Source organism: Pteropus alecto, unplaced genomic scaffold (genome assembly GCF_000325575.1).
Source record: "Pteropus alecto unplaced genomic scaffold, ASM32557v1 scaffold224, whole genome shotgun sequence".
In the NCBI taxonomy this organism is placed as follows: domain Eukaryota; kingdom Metazoa; phylum Chordata; class Mammalia; order Chiroptera; family Pteropodidae; genus Pteropus; species Pteropus alecto.
Window position 1 is genome coordinate 761,494 of NW_006436289.1, and position 14,230 is coordinate 775,723.

At 48.3% G+C, this 14,230-nt stretch overlaps 1 protein-coding gene across 1 annotated transcript in view; it reads left to right on the forward strand.

Annotated features, from left to right (window-relative positions):
- Window positions 1-14,230, forward strand: part of DSCAML1 (DS cell adhesion molecule like 1) — a 327,482-nt gene that overhangs the window by 137,726 nt on the left and 175,526 nt on the right.

A 14,230-nucleotide genomic window follows, 5' to 3' on the forward strand; every position in this document is an offset into this window, starting at 1 on the left:
GGATAGAAGGAGGGTGATGGAGCCCAAAAGCAGGGTGGCCATTGTCAAGGGCTGTTTCTTAGCCCCTGCCCTCCACTCTGACATCTTCAACTTAGTAGCAGCAAGAGCTGGGATCATGTCAATCCATTGGCCTGGGAAGGAAGCAGGATCCACAGAACCCACTCTGGGCTACTGCGGCCATGGTCCCCAGGCACTCCTGCCCATCTGCCCGGACAGGACCCTCCTATGTCTCAGAGTCACTCCTTTCCAAACCACCACCTAGGATCCTGGTGCCCTGCTCTCCTGCAGCCTTCTTTGTGGCTCTGCCAACCTGAGGTCCCCCTCAGAATCTTTGCAGTGGGGCCTAATCGTTTCCATTCTTGTCCCCAGACTATGCCCTGGTGGGCTGTAAGGACAAGGTTTATGACCACACCTTCATGGAATTGAACCAGAGCCCAAGCAAGACAAAAGAGGGCAAGTATGGGACCAGGAGGAAGAGAGTAGCTCAAAGCTGATAGATGAAGATAATAATACTGCTCACCTCACAGGATGTGGAGATTAAAGAGAATGAACAAAGTACTTAGCATGGTAGCCAGCTTATAGTAAGTGTTTAATGAATGGCAGCCAGTAGCATCCAGCCCTGAAGGAGTCTCCTGGCCTCCGTCATGAGACCAGCTTCAGTGGGGTGTCTGTGCTTGACAGAGCTTGAGGACTTCCTGTTTGTCTTCTGCCAGTCAGGGCTATAAGATGTGAGCTTTCCATTAAGGAAAGGGAATTCAGTGTATCTGGCAAGTGTGAAAAAGAAGAAATACAAGACTGAAAATAATTTAGTGAGCACCTCATTTATGTGCCAGGGGTGCTAGATGCTTTTTGTATATCCTTTTATCCTGTTCAGTTTATTTTATTTATTTTATTTTATTTTATTTTATTCAGTCGCATGAAATTTATTTTATTTTATTTTATTTTATTTATTTTATTTTTTGGTGAGTTACTTTAAAGCAGTCCCCAGACATTTTATCATTTTACCCTTATATGTATTTATATAAAATATGGGCATTTTCTTACCTAACTGTAATGCTGTTATCACACCTAACATAATCAACAGTAATGACTCGGTATCATCTAATCGATATTCAAATTCCCTCAATTTTAAGCGCCTTTCTTTTCATCTTTATAACCTCCCTGTTGAGTCAGGGTGCTCACTCGCATTTAACCACACAGTCTAGAGAGGTGAAGTAGCATGCTCGGGCCACAGCCGCCAAGAGTGGACAAGCCTTTCTCAGGGTGGCCCATACCCATTTGCTTTCCCAGATGCCAGGCAGGGTAACCTGGGAAGTCTAGGAGGCCAAGGGAGCAAGGACAAAAATTGATTGACACCTCCTACTTGCACATGCTTGTGCTGGCCCTGGCTCACTCTGGCCGGCACCAGTGGGCCCTATGTGGTAGCTGTTTTTTAAGGCCTTGAATCTGCTTAGTGGACAGCACTATGGTGCCTAGAATCGTGCTAGAGACTCTGAGATACAACAGGATCCCAAGTCATGGTTTCTGCCCTTTAGGATCTTATAATCCAGGGGAGTTGGGGGTGTGGGTTACAAACCAGGAATAGTTGAAGAGCAATGGTTAGAGTTAAGTGGCAAAGTGAAATTCAGAGGAGGAGCTGGTGGAGTGGGAGAAGGTGCTGGCAGGCGCAGGCTGGTGCAGCAGCAGAGCGCTGGCATGGTGGCTAAAGACTTGCACCACAGGAAGAAGTTAGCTATGAGGGGCATGTAGTAGATATTCCATAGATGTTCGTGTCCTTCTCTCATAGTTCCATGGGGGGGCAGCGGAACCTGGAATGGGCATAGGGCTGGCTATAGGGTAAGTTCGTGCCAACAGCCTCAGCTCCCTGAGTCCTAGGGCAGGAATCAGTAATCAGTGATGCTGCTGATATTGCCCCAGCCTCAGCCTCTTTTATCTCTTCAGAGTCTGTCTTCCTCTTTTGAGTCAGAGCTCTCTTGGCTGGGAGTTTAAGGAGTTTCTGATCTGTCACTCTAGAGCTGTTGCTGCCCCCATCCTCTCCAATGCCCTTCCTAGGTGATTTAAAAGTCTCTAAAGCAATACCCACTGCCAGGTCTCATGGGCCAGCTGCTAGTCACGTGCAGCTCTGAGGGGAGGCAAAGCGTACGTCTGCTCGGGGGCCGAGTGTGTGTGTGCATGAGACACCAGGGAGGTCATTATATCCTCATCTTGGATACAGACAACTAACCATAAGAGGCATTCTCACACTAATGTGATCGCAGAGGATGCTGAAATCGGACTTGAAAGATAAAGCACTAAGACTGGGGTTGCCTACTCCCCAGCAGCCTTCAGAGTGATCAGGCTCCATTGTTAGAGGTGGAGAGAAGGTGGCGCTTAGCCATCTGTATCACAAGTGATCTCTGTATGGGACCCTGGAGTCAGCTAGTTCCCAGGCCTGGCACCTGATCAGTCCTGGATTACTTGGCAGGATGGCAGAGAAATTGAGATGTGACCTTGCCCCTATTAGAAACCTGCAATGTCATCTTGCCAGTTGGAGTGCTTCTAACCTAATTTGCTACAAAATGCAATGTGTGTGTTCCATTCTCTCTATATATATTTAAAAAGTGGGGGTAAAATAAATAAGCCTTTGGCAAGAGTTATGGCTGTGTGCCTGGTTTTTGCATTCTTTTGGTTGAAACCAGAGCAAATATGTATGGACTCATGGACACACACGTGTGCATGTGCACGCACACAGACAGCAGGAAACAGATCTCATCTCAGTTCTCTTACACGACACATCTCAGTGGGTTGCAGCTCTGTGTCCTGCATTGTGCCAGGGGAAATTGAGAGTGAATAAAAAACCTAAAACACGAACCCTGCAAAGGAAAAAGCAGGAGTGTGCCTGGCCCGTTTGCAGAAGCGAGTGAGGGGTTGCAGATAGACACAGGGAGAGGAATTTGCAGTTACTCATGTGAGAGAAAATGATGGTTTGGGCTGTGGTGTGGGGATGAGAATGACATATTTCGAAGACAGAATTGACAGGATTTTCTGATGGATTAGATGGGGCTGTGAGAGAAGAGTCAAGGATGACACGGAAGGTTTTGGCCTGAACACCTGGAAAGTGTATGAATGGATCAGACCCAAGAGGCTGGCTTTGAGTCCTGACTGTGGCACCTGCCCCTGTGTGATTTAGAGCAAGCCATTCAAATAAATGTAAGCCCATCTGTAAAATAAGAGCAACAGTCTCTCCCCTTCCCCATTCTGCAATTTTCCTAAGGACTAAACAAGATCACCTAAGTCAGGATTCTCTACCAACATGTCAGTTAGGATAACAATAGCAGCAGCCAGTTGCTCAACAATCGAACTGGCTGTCTTGGCTGGGAAGGAGCTCTTTCTCCATCGTGGGCTGTGATGCGAGTTTTACATGTGTGAGTGGGAAGTGGGGTGAGGAAGAAATTAGGACAGAGAGAGCCACTTCCACGGCCCAAGCACTGAGAACTGAGCCACGGCTCTGCTGCTTCTTTGAGAACCGTGGCAGCAGAACAAGATGTAGCCACTGTCTCAGGCTTCCTGGGCAGCCCCCAGCACCAGAGTGCCATTGCACACCCCACTCACCCAACTCAGAGCATCCTGCCTAGTCTGCTCACTTCTCCACGAGAGAACATTCCTGGGTAGCTGAAAAGTCCCTTCTATGGTGACAAGACAGAAACAGAAATGCCTGGTGTCAAAGGGAGGAAGAGCAGATGGGCATCAGAGCCCCAAGAAAAGAGGGTGAGAGGTGTGGGGGAGGCGGCAAGGGCAGGGTGGTGGCTGCAGTTTCTGGGGTCTCTGCAGCCACTGCCAATTCTCCCACACTGGGCAGCAGCCTGGGCCCAGCCTGCAACACCTGAGCCGGTTCAGCCTCCTGCACCAAGCCCTCACTGATTCAAGAGGGAGTGAGCCCTAGCATCAGCACCCTCCTTCCCGCTTCCCTTTGGATTTCTTCACTGTCTATCCCTCTTCCTGAGCTTTCCTCCAGGGTATGTTCTATCTGGAGCTCTGGAAGTAGTTCCTCCCTCTTGTCTACAAATAAAATAATAACAATTAATAATAATAGCTTCTATTTCCTTACTAGCTACAGTGTAGGCACTGTACCATATCTAAGTTTTAATCCTTCCACCAACTGCACAAAGTAGATGTAAAATTCACACTTTACAAATTAGGAAATTGAAGCTCAGAGAAATCAAGGAATTGCGTAGAGTTACACAGCTGGTAAGTGAGGAAACTGGATTTTAAGCCTAGGACTACCTGGTTCTAAAACCAGGTTTCCAGCCAGCAGTGCTTTGAGTAGGAGCATATAGCTTCCTACTCTCTTCCTCAGGGGAATGAAGATAACATGGGGCTCCCGTTGTGGCTTGCCTAGGATGGAGCCCGCAGGAAGCCATTTACTTTGCTGAAGGGGAAGGGCAGGTGTAGCAGCCATTTCTGAGGAAAATAAGTCTGGTTCGTGTGTTCATACATGCTGAGTTACTGGGTCTCAGGTGCTAGGTTTTGCTAATCCCAAATACATTGGGAATTGTTTAATAGGATTTTTTCCTCTTAATTAAAATATGATAATGAAACTTGCTGCTTCACTCTTAGAAAGGAATGCTTGAAAATACTCACCTATTCCCTAAATGTCTGGTCAGAAGAAACACCGGGGTAATTTGCAGAGCGATAATGCCAATGAAGGTCTCAGCTTTTCCTCGATCTGACATAGTGCCCCCATAGTGATCATATTAACCCTCCCCATTGCTAACCCACTCTCACCTGCAAGGGCAAGACTCCTGGCTTCAGAGAGCAGGGTGGAGTAGTTGGGGGACTGGCTGTGATTTGGGCATTTACAGAAGAGAAACTACCAAAGCCCCCAAGTCTGAGTACAGATTGGTTGGCTACTATTTGGAAGGGGTAGGGAAGAAAGGAATGAAGGACCTGAGGCTGTAGGAATGGGGTTCAACCCTTAGACAAGTCATTTTTTTATGATCTGGGCCTCCATTACCTCTCTTGTTCCCCATTCGTAGATTTCCATGATTTTCACCCAATTCTGGCTAAAGCACCCTTCCCCAGCCAGTATGCTGCTTTGCTCCATATAACCTCTTCTTTCGCTTGTCATAAGGATGGGTTCCTCTTTTCCCATTTCTCCTCTTTTCTCCTCTTTTCGTAGACCGTGCCCTTTTCCCCCTCCCGCTTCGATCCACCTCCTTTGCTCTCTCTCTTTTCCTTCCCATCGGTTCTTACTCTGGTCCCTTTTCCTTATTCTGAGCTCCTGGGGCACCCTGGGAAAGGGAGAATTGACAAGTAAGTCGCAGAATTTAAAATAAATAAAAAACATCGAGAAGTTCTGCATTTAAAGCCATAAAACCCAACCACTGGCACCACTTCCTGGGGATACCCGTGATTCTGGCGCTGTGGAAAGACGACCCACAGCTTGCTGAATTCCTGACCAGCCAGGGATGAAATGGTAAAACTGAATTTGCCTGGAAATAATGGGCAGACAGAGCGATGCTGTCCCTCCGCCTCCCTGCGCCCTCCTCCTCTCTTGTGCACCAAACCGAATGTGATTGTGTGTGTGCCGTTGCAGAACATCAAAGAGCAGAAGAATTGCTTAAGAAGAAAATATTGGGGTTATGCATTCAAGAGCAGTCTAAGCTTCAAGTAACCTCAGGGGCTGCACATCCATCTTTAATCAGCCCCCACGAGGGCGATTTGCTCACTGTTGAACAGCCTGTCAGGGCTTGGTGGGCGGCAGGCATGGCGGTGCCAGCAGAGGGAGGAGATGGTTTATGGCTTGGCCACACTGCTCCTTGTGCCTAGCCACAGCACAGCGTCGGAAACCAAATCTGATTTCAAGGCCCATTTATTGCCAGAGTCCTTGGCTCTTGAGAGGTGCCCAACTTCAGCTCACTCTGGGAACAGGAAAGGAAAGCCTAGCTCTGTGACAAGCGAGATTCTGACCCACCAATCCCAAATCTGTGACCCATTGCCATAAAGGCAGCCTGGTGGGATCAGGCCACCTTGCAGCGGGGGGCCTCCGGATTCATGAGTATGTTGGTAGAAGTGAGGCAGGAGGAAGATTGGCAGGAGGAAGGAGGATTCGCAGGCAGATGTGGCCTTGGGGCCCTGCTGATCAGTTACTGCCACCAGAGCATTAGGGGGAAATCACTAATGCAAATTCCAGACAGCATGAAGTCTAGGCTTACTCCAGGGCCTGGGCAACTTGGATTAAGCCCGCAGGCCCGAGCATCCTGCACCATTTGTTACCTTCTAAAGCCTCACGTAGCACCTGGATGGGGCCCTAAAGATGGCTGGCCTGTTCTCCCAAGGCAGACAGAAGGGCAGCACCACTATAGTTTAATGCCACAGGATGACGAGGAAGCTGAGAAGGGCACAGTGACACACCAGAAGCCACATGACAGTGACAGTTCAGCTCAGAGCCCATCTGTCTGATTCCCGTTGGCCTTCTCTCTGCTCGGTAAGGGACAACCTTTTGAGGCATCCAAGGTTCCAGCCCATAAGAAGCACAACTCCCATCCATGTTTCCCCATGTCTCCAGGAAGCCTTATATGAGAGTTGGGGAATCTCCCCTGTCACTTGCTGCTCCACGACAGCCCTGGTCCCAACCTGCCCTGTGCTATAGTTCTCTGGGAATGTAGCTGCCTTCCTTGGTGGCTTGTGATTTCCTCAAGGAAAGGGTGAAACTATTCACTACTGTGTCCCTCACAACGCCCAGCACGGTGTATGCCACATGATAAGTTGTCAGTACACATTTGTCAAAATCGAATTCGAATCTGCCCCATTGTTTCCCTGCCTCACTCATGTTACCACTTAGAGAAGAGAATCATGGTCAACACCAACCCAAGCCAAAGCGTCTGATCCTCCTTCCTGCCACAGAGCCCCACTTAGCAAGCGTCCGAGTCTGGAGGACATGAGGTCCGGTGCCGTCAGTCAGCCAGGGACTCTGCACCTTCCCTTGCCCGAGGACGACCAGCTTCCGTCTGCCATGCTGAACGTTGAAGAGAGTCTTCCTCCACCCTTCAGTACCGAGGAGGGATTTGCACTTTGATTTTTTTTTGAAAACAGGTTTGTGTAAAATGTGATTTGAGAAAACATTCTTCTCCCACATGCTGAAGGATTGAGGGTCTGTAATCCCTCTCAAATCGCCTAGACGAGGCTGGTATTGCAATGTCAGTATCAGAGCTAACAAAGGGGGATTAGCGAGGAAAATTCTGCGTGAAAACCTGCCACGCGCTGAAGGCTTTCAGTGTAAAGCAGATAAGATAGGTACAGCCAAGCCATTTTTAACCCAGTTTTTAGAGCTCTCAGAGCCTTCCTTCTGCGCTGACAGAGAACAAGGGCTGGATTTAGTGGTGTCTGTCTCCTCCCCACCCCTCCAGCCCTCAGCTGGGTGATGTGTTTGTAGCAGGAAGAGAAGAATCTCCTTCACTACAGGGAAGCCAGAGCCTGGCTGGTCAAGGTGTGGCCCGGTGGGAGACATGCCCTCTCAGTCAATGGATGCCTGGGTTCCCACAGGCCACAGAGAGACATGAGCTGTTCCCAGCTGCTCACCGTTCTCAGTACAGTTGTCACCTAAATCTCAGATGATAAGAAGACCTTGCTTTGTGTTGTCTTTCCTGATCAGAAGGCTGAAGGGCAAGATAATATTGTCCTAGGGTTTGAAAGATGCTTAGAGACCACCTGAACCAGCCCTCTCCTGAGAGGTCTTGTAGCCTAATGGTTAGGAACCCTGGGTTTGAAGTTGCCACTCACCATATAAATGTAGGCAAGTTAATTCCTGTAAGCCTTGGTTTCCTTTGCTTTAATAAACAGTGTCTACCTCCTTTCTTTGTTGGGAGAAATAAATGAGATAATATATGTAGCGTCCTTTTCATAGTGCCTGGCATATAAGTGCTTAATAAATGGTAGTTTTGATTTTATAAGTGGATTAGAATGACTATTACACTTGGAGAAACCGAGAGAAAGAGACCCACATGAGCCTAAATTTCTTGAATAGGGAAAATTCTCAGGCTCGCTCCCCTCAAAAAAAAAATTCATTCCAGACCAGACCAAATGTTAGGGAAATGCCGCAAAACTTAACACAAATCTTGGCCACACTCAGAGCGACTTTATAAGCACTTGTGTTTTGACCACATTGGCAGGTGGCATCTCAGTTCCCATAACCAACCCCTTCAAAGGCTTGCTCTGCCCCAGGTTTGAGGGGCTTCAGAAATTTATCATATGAGCAAAATTTACAAGAGAAGACTTTGAGAAAACACAGACCCCACGTTCAGCTGTCTAGAGGCCTAGGACAAAGCAGAGCCAGTGCCAAGGAGTGGGGGGTTGGAGAGGCCTGATTCTTGTCAACTTTAAACCGACACCTAAAGCAGCCTGAAAATGCAGTGGCCCCTCTGGAGAGGTGGTGAGTTTTTCATCCTTGGAAGCATCTAAGACAGCATATGGATAGCTTCTGATAAAGAGGCTCTAGAAGACATTCTTTCCAGGGGTGGAGGCTACAATTAGTTTACTGCTAATGCGCCTCCAAATTCTAACAGTCCATGCTGCCCTGGGGCCAATCACTTCCCCTTTCTGGTTGTACTGTCCTCATCAGCAGATGAAAGGCTTTGCCACTCCATTAAGGCCTCCGCCTGCTCTGACCTGGTGTAAGTCCCGCCTTCTACCCATTGTGTAACCTTGGGCAGTTTATTTCACCACTCTATGCCTCACTTTCTGTATCTATAAAGTGGGAGCAACACCAGTTCTTATTTCTCAGGGCAGCTGTGAGCCTCAGTGCAGAGGATCCAAAAAGCTCCTGCCAGACCTGCTGAGTGTGTGGTCAGCAGTCAGCTCCAGTTAGTGGTGGCAGAGACACAGGCCTGCCAGGGCTTTCTTTCTGCTCCCAGGGGAGGCTACTTGGCAGGGTGGGTTGTCTGCCATCTCCTACCCCCTCTAATCCCCACCACCACCACCACCACCCCCCGCCCCTTCCTGGCAGCTAGAGCCTTTCCCCGCAATGGCAGACGTCGCTGCTAGATTTTGGAGTAAAGATCTGCGTGTCTCCAAGGCCACTGAGCTGAGCAGATGTGGGTTTTGTTTGTTAGGCCAATTAGCAGCAAGCCGGCATATTAAGTGCATTCAATGACCCATTCAGGCAGCGTGGCTAGCCCCCATTTGCCTGTCTTCCTGTCTCTTCCTCTCCTCCCCGCTCTCCTTTCAATGGTTTAGGGGACTGTGAGAAGAAAAATGAAGGGGCTCTCCAGCAGGAGATGTCATCCCTGTGCTGTACAGGAAGATCCTGGGGGGTTGGATGATGTAGTGGCCATTTCCCCACCAGAGCTCTGAGTGGCTGCTCCAGTCGGCTGTCCCACTGTGTCAGTTTGCCGTCTCTCAGGTCCTGTGAGGCTTCATTGGGCTCTCCTCTATTTTTAAAGTCTCTCTCTCTCTCTTTACCCCACTCCTCCCCGTTTCTGAGCCTTCTCTGAGTCTTACTATCTATTTCTCTCATTGTCTGTGTCTGTCACTTGTAGTTCCTATTGCTGTCTCTGCCTGTCTTACTAGTAGCTTCTCATTCCCCTGGCCCGGCCTGGCCAGGCCCCTCTGGTTGCTGCCACCAGGGGTGGAAGAGCCCTGTCCCTGTCCCCAAGGCAGTCGCAGACCCCAGGTCAAGCCACTGCATGTACCCTTCAGGCCACCTCACCCTGCACTCCCTACACACCCAGGACTCAGCACAGGCAGCCATCAGCTCTGTGATCTTCTGGCTCGGGAAAGAACAAGCCTAGAGCTTTTTAGTCCCCATCAGCCCAGCATCCATGCACACCCCTAGAGAAGGTTGTAGTGGGAGGGTCAGTAACTGGGAGCCCTGGGGTCTCAGCACCAGGGATGCTACCTTACCAAAGGCACTTACTTGCCTATCAGCACCACTCAGTCTCCAAAGCCAGACCTCACACCTCCAGGTACCCTGCACATGCACACCTCATAGCACCCCCAAATGGTGACAGGTACTAGTAAAAATTGCCAGGCCTCCTCTGTCGAGCAGATCTATACTTGAAGTAGAGCTGATTCTTCTTCATCTTTTGTTTTAATCCCTAGATCTGCTTTTTGTTTTTGTTTGTTTGTTTTTCAGGTCTCATTAACACTGATCAATCTGCCATTTCCAATTTACATTTGAGTTTGGGAAGTACATGTTCCACTTGGGTTGGCCATGCTCAGGGCCAAGCTGGGGCCAAGCTGGGGCCAAGCTGGGTTCAAGGTCTGAAATCCAATTGATGGTGGAGGGACTTGGAGGGACTTTGGCAGATGGAGAGAGGAGGAAGACTGATGTGGTAGCCACCTGGGTAAAGACCGTATGGGAAGCCGGGGTTGTTGGTGATCTGGGTGTGGAGAAGATGGGCCTGAACTAGGGAGGTGGGAGGAGAAAATGTAAGGAGGGTAGACGGGCAAGGCTCTGGGAAGGCGTGCACCCTGGAGAAGCTGGGATGTGCAGGCTGGGAGGACCCCTCCCGGGAGGTGGGTTAGGACCTCTCTGCACTGCCAAAGAGGCTAGGAGATACCAGGGTGAGCAAAAGAAGCTCAAGTCCCATCTGGGAGGCAGCAGCAGGCATCAGATTAAGGAGGATAGACAAGCCTAGAACCCAAGAAAGTGGACTAAATGGCCAAGGGGAGAAAGAAGGGGGTGAAAGAGGGTCAGTGCAGGGCTGGGTAGGGTCTTGTGCTCAGGAACCTAGCTGTTCTTCAAGGAATGTATCCCAGGTGCTGGAGGTACAGGGCCACGTGAGAAACCACTCTGGGCCCACTGAGGTGGACTTAATACGACTTGGCTGTTGAGTGCAAGAGAGAGGAAAAAAGTCAAAGCAAGCCAAAATAATAAAAACTGACTCTTATTGAATGCTCACTACACGAAGGAGGCAATATTAGTATCATCCCCATTTTACAGATGAGGAAAATAAGGCCTGAGCTGGTTGGTATCTTGTTCAAGGCTTTGCTTCTGGGAAGTAGGGGCTGGACTGTGAGCCCAGGCTGTCTGGCTTCATAGTCCAAGCTCTTAGTCATGGCAACAAAGTTAGTTCAAGGTCTGAAATCCAATTGACAGGAAAAGTGGTGGTTCCATGAAAAACAATAAGGAGATCATGCTAATGAAATCTAAAGTCCAGCCTATGAGCCCTCCGCCTCTCACCCTGACTCACTCTGCTCCAGGCACATTGGCCCCCTGTCTCAGGAACCTTGCACTTGCAAGTTTTCTATCAGGAACACCTTTCTCTCAGCCATCCATGTGGCTCACTCCATCCTGTCCTCAGGTGTGTGTTCCAGCATCACCTTATGATAGAGGCCTTCCCTGATCCCTATATGAAATAGCAACCCCCATATCATTCTCCTTACCCCTTTACCCTGCTTTATTTCTCTTCATAGCACTTATTTACCACTCATCCTACAGTCTCTATGTGCTTATTTGTTTATTCTATTTGTTCCCCAAGTAGAATGTAACCTTCATGAAGGCAGGTAATTTTTTTCTCTTTTGGTCACTGCTGTGTCTCTACAACCTAGAAGAGTGCCTGGCACATAATAGGCACAAAAGGATTTTTTTCAATTATGGTACAATATACATAATGCAAAATTTACCATTTTAGCTATTTTTAAGTTCAGTTCAGTGGCATCACTACTTTCACTTGTTATACAACCATCATCTCACCACTGTCCATCTCCAGAACTTTCTCATCTTCCCAAAGTGAAACTGTGTACCTGTTATACAGTAACTCCCCCTTCCCGCCTCCCCACAGATCCTGGCAACCACCATTCTACTTTTTGTCTCTATGAATTTGACTACTTTAAGTACCTCATATAAGTGGAATCATAGAATATTTGTCCTTTTGTGTCTGGCTTATTTCACTTAGCATAATATCTTAAAGGTCCATCCATGTTGTAGTGTGTGTCATAATTTTCTTCATTTTTAAGGACAAATACTATTCCATTTATATACCACATTCTGTTTATATAAGTGTTGATGGACACTTGGTTTGCTCCCACCTTTTGGTTATTGTGAATAATGATGCTGTGAACATGGGTGTACATATCTGTTCAAGTCAATAAATATTTTTTGAATGAATGAAGTCTGGAAGAAGAGCTGTATGAGGGGATGGGGAGAGATGGCAGGTTCCTATTCAGACTTGGTATGTTCGAGGAGCAGGCTGAAGCTCGGGAGAGGCTGGACCAGACTGATAGGCTGAGGGGCCAACAGTGCAGTAGTGATAACAGAAGCCTTGAAAAAGGCAAGCTCCAGGAGGGAGAGTGTGTGGTGAGATGGGAAGGTTTGTCCTGCTCTAAAACCAGTGGTTCTGACTGTACCAGGAGGCCGGGCAGAAAAGGCAGAGCCCCCAGAGGTCAGGCCTCTGCTTATCCCTCCTCAATCTATAGGACACAGGGAACGGCAGCTCTCCCATGCCACGAAAGACCATGAACAGGGGCTGCCCTGTGGGTTTGAAGGGAGTAAGCTAAACTATTCCTGCTATTCTTTGCTCAATTCCATAAGCCCATGGGAAACCCCTGGACTAGGGGCTAGAGGTCTGATTCTACTTCTGTCAGATTGTATCACTCTGGGCACTTCAGTCACTCATCTTTGAAACTGGAAAGATATACCGATGTCTCCCTCATAGGAATATTGTAAGATTCAAATGCAATGTGTACATGAAAGAGCTTTATAAAACCTACATACCTTTAAACTATCAGGGTAACGATTGAGAAATCCCAGTTCCTAGGCCCATTATGGTCTCTGTGTGAGATACAGGACCAGGGAGAGTGCAGAGATGTCTGTGGTTCCCCTGAAGAGTAAGAGTATTTTTGATCAGAGATGTAGGAGTTTGGAAAATGGAACCTTGGTGAGATCTGGAGGGGCCATGAGGAGCCTGATGCCTAATAGAGAGGATTATGGACAGCGGGGCCAGGGGGCAGGAGAAAGTACATGGACTGTGAGCCAGATGCCCATCCCAATTTGGCCACATTCCCAGGTGTGTGATTTTGGACAAGGCATTTGACTTCCTTGAGCCTCAGTTTCCTCAGTTCCAAAATAAGGGTATTAAAAATTAAATGAGATAATATGCAAACTGCCTAGCATAGGAGTTCCTAAAGTTCCCTGCTGGATACTGCAAAGATAAACTCACAAAAAGAGTTATGACGATTGAGTTGAAAGTGGAGCCAAGCCATAGTTGATGGACAGGATTTACATGGAAGGGAGCTGCCTGGGTGTCCAAGTGGTAGGGAACAGTGGCTCAGAGGCAGGAGTGAATGTAGTGACATGGCATTGTGAGTGGCTGGCCGGCTTTGCCAGGTGCTGCACCATGAAGGGCATGAGGCAGGCCCTCAGTCAAAGCCTTGAAAATAAGCACCAATCCATGTGCCAAGGCCTAACGCAAACTGGGCAGATCTAATAAAAACCGCCCTCGGATGGTGGTGAGGAAAGAGTTTTTGAATGAGAACATCATGTAAGGGGCAGGGGAACGCTAGAGAGTTCCTTGTAAGCTCTAGGAGTTTCTTGGTGGACCAGGGACTGAATCTGCTGACTCAGATTCTGGTAGGGCAAGATGATGGGATGAGCCCTGTCATATCTGCCTGGAAAGAAAATGAATAAATTATGTTTCTCTTGTAATATGTGACCACCTAAAAAAAGAATTAGAAAATCAATTATCTGCTGTAATTAGTATAATGACCTATACAACTAGAGGTTATTTACCAGCAAAATAAAACTTCCCACCATAAATGTCAGCTTGTCTTCCTGAATGTAAAGTCTGGCGACAGGTATGGCTGATTTCTTTTATAGGTTCCCCGCTCTCCATCCTTCTCTCTTCCTAGGTAATTAGGGTGCTGGTCATGGGCAGGTAACAGACACGGTAGAGTATATTATGAGATTTGTCCTGCTGTGGGTCCTGCCCTAGGTGGTCAAGATGTAGGGAACAGTCTTAAGGGACAATGGGCCAGGGAAGCTAGGTCCTGCCAGGCCCATGGTGTACAGGTGTGGGACCTAGAGAGAGAGGGGCTTTGTGCCTGTGAAGGTGATGAGACCATAATGCCCAACCCCCGCCCCGCCATCATACAGAAGGCTTATTGGCATAGATCTTTAGAGGCTGCCATACACTTTTACATACTTGCCTCATTTGATCCTCACTGCAGTAAGGCAAGCAAGACTAGCACCCCCTTTATGGATGAGGAAACTGAGGCTCAAGCGCACGGATGACTGACCCAGGGAATAAAATAT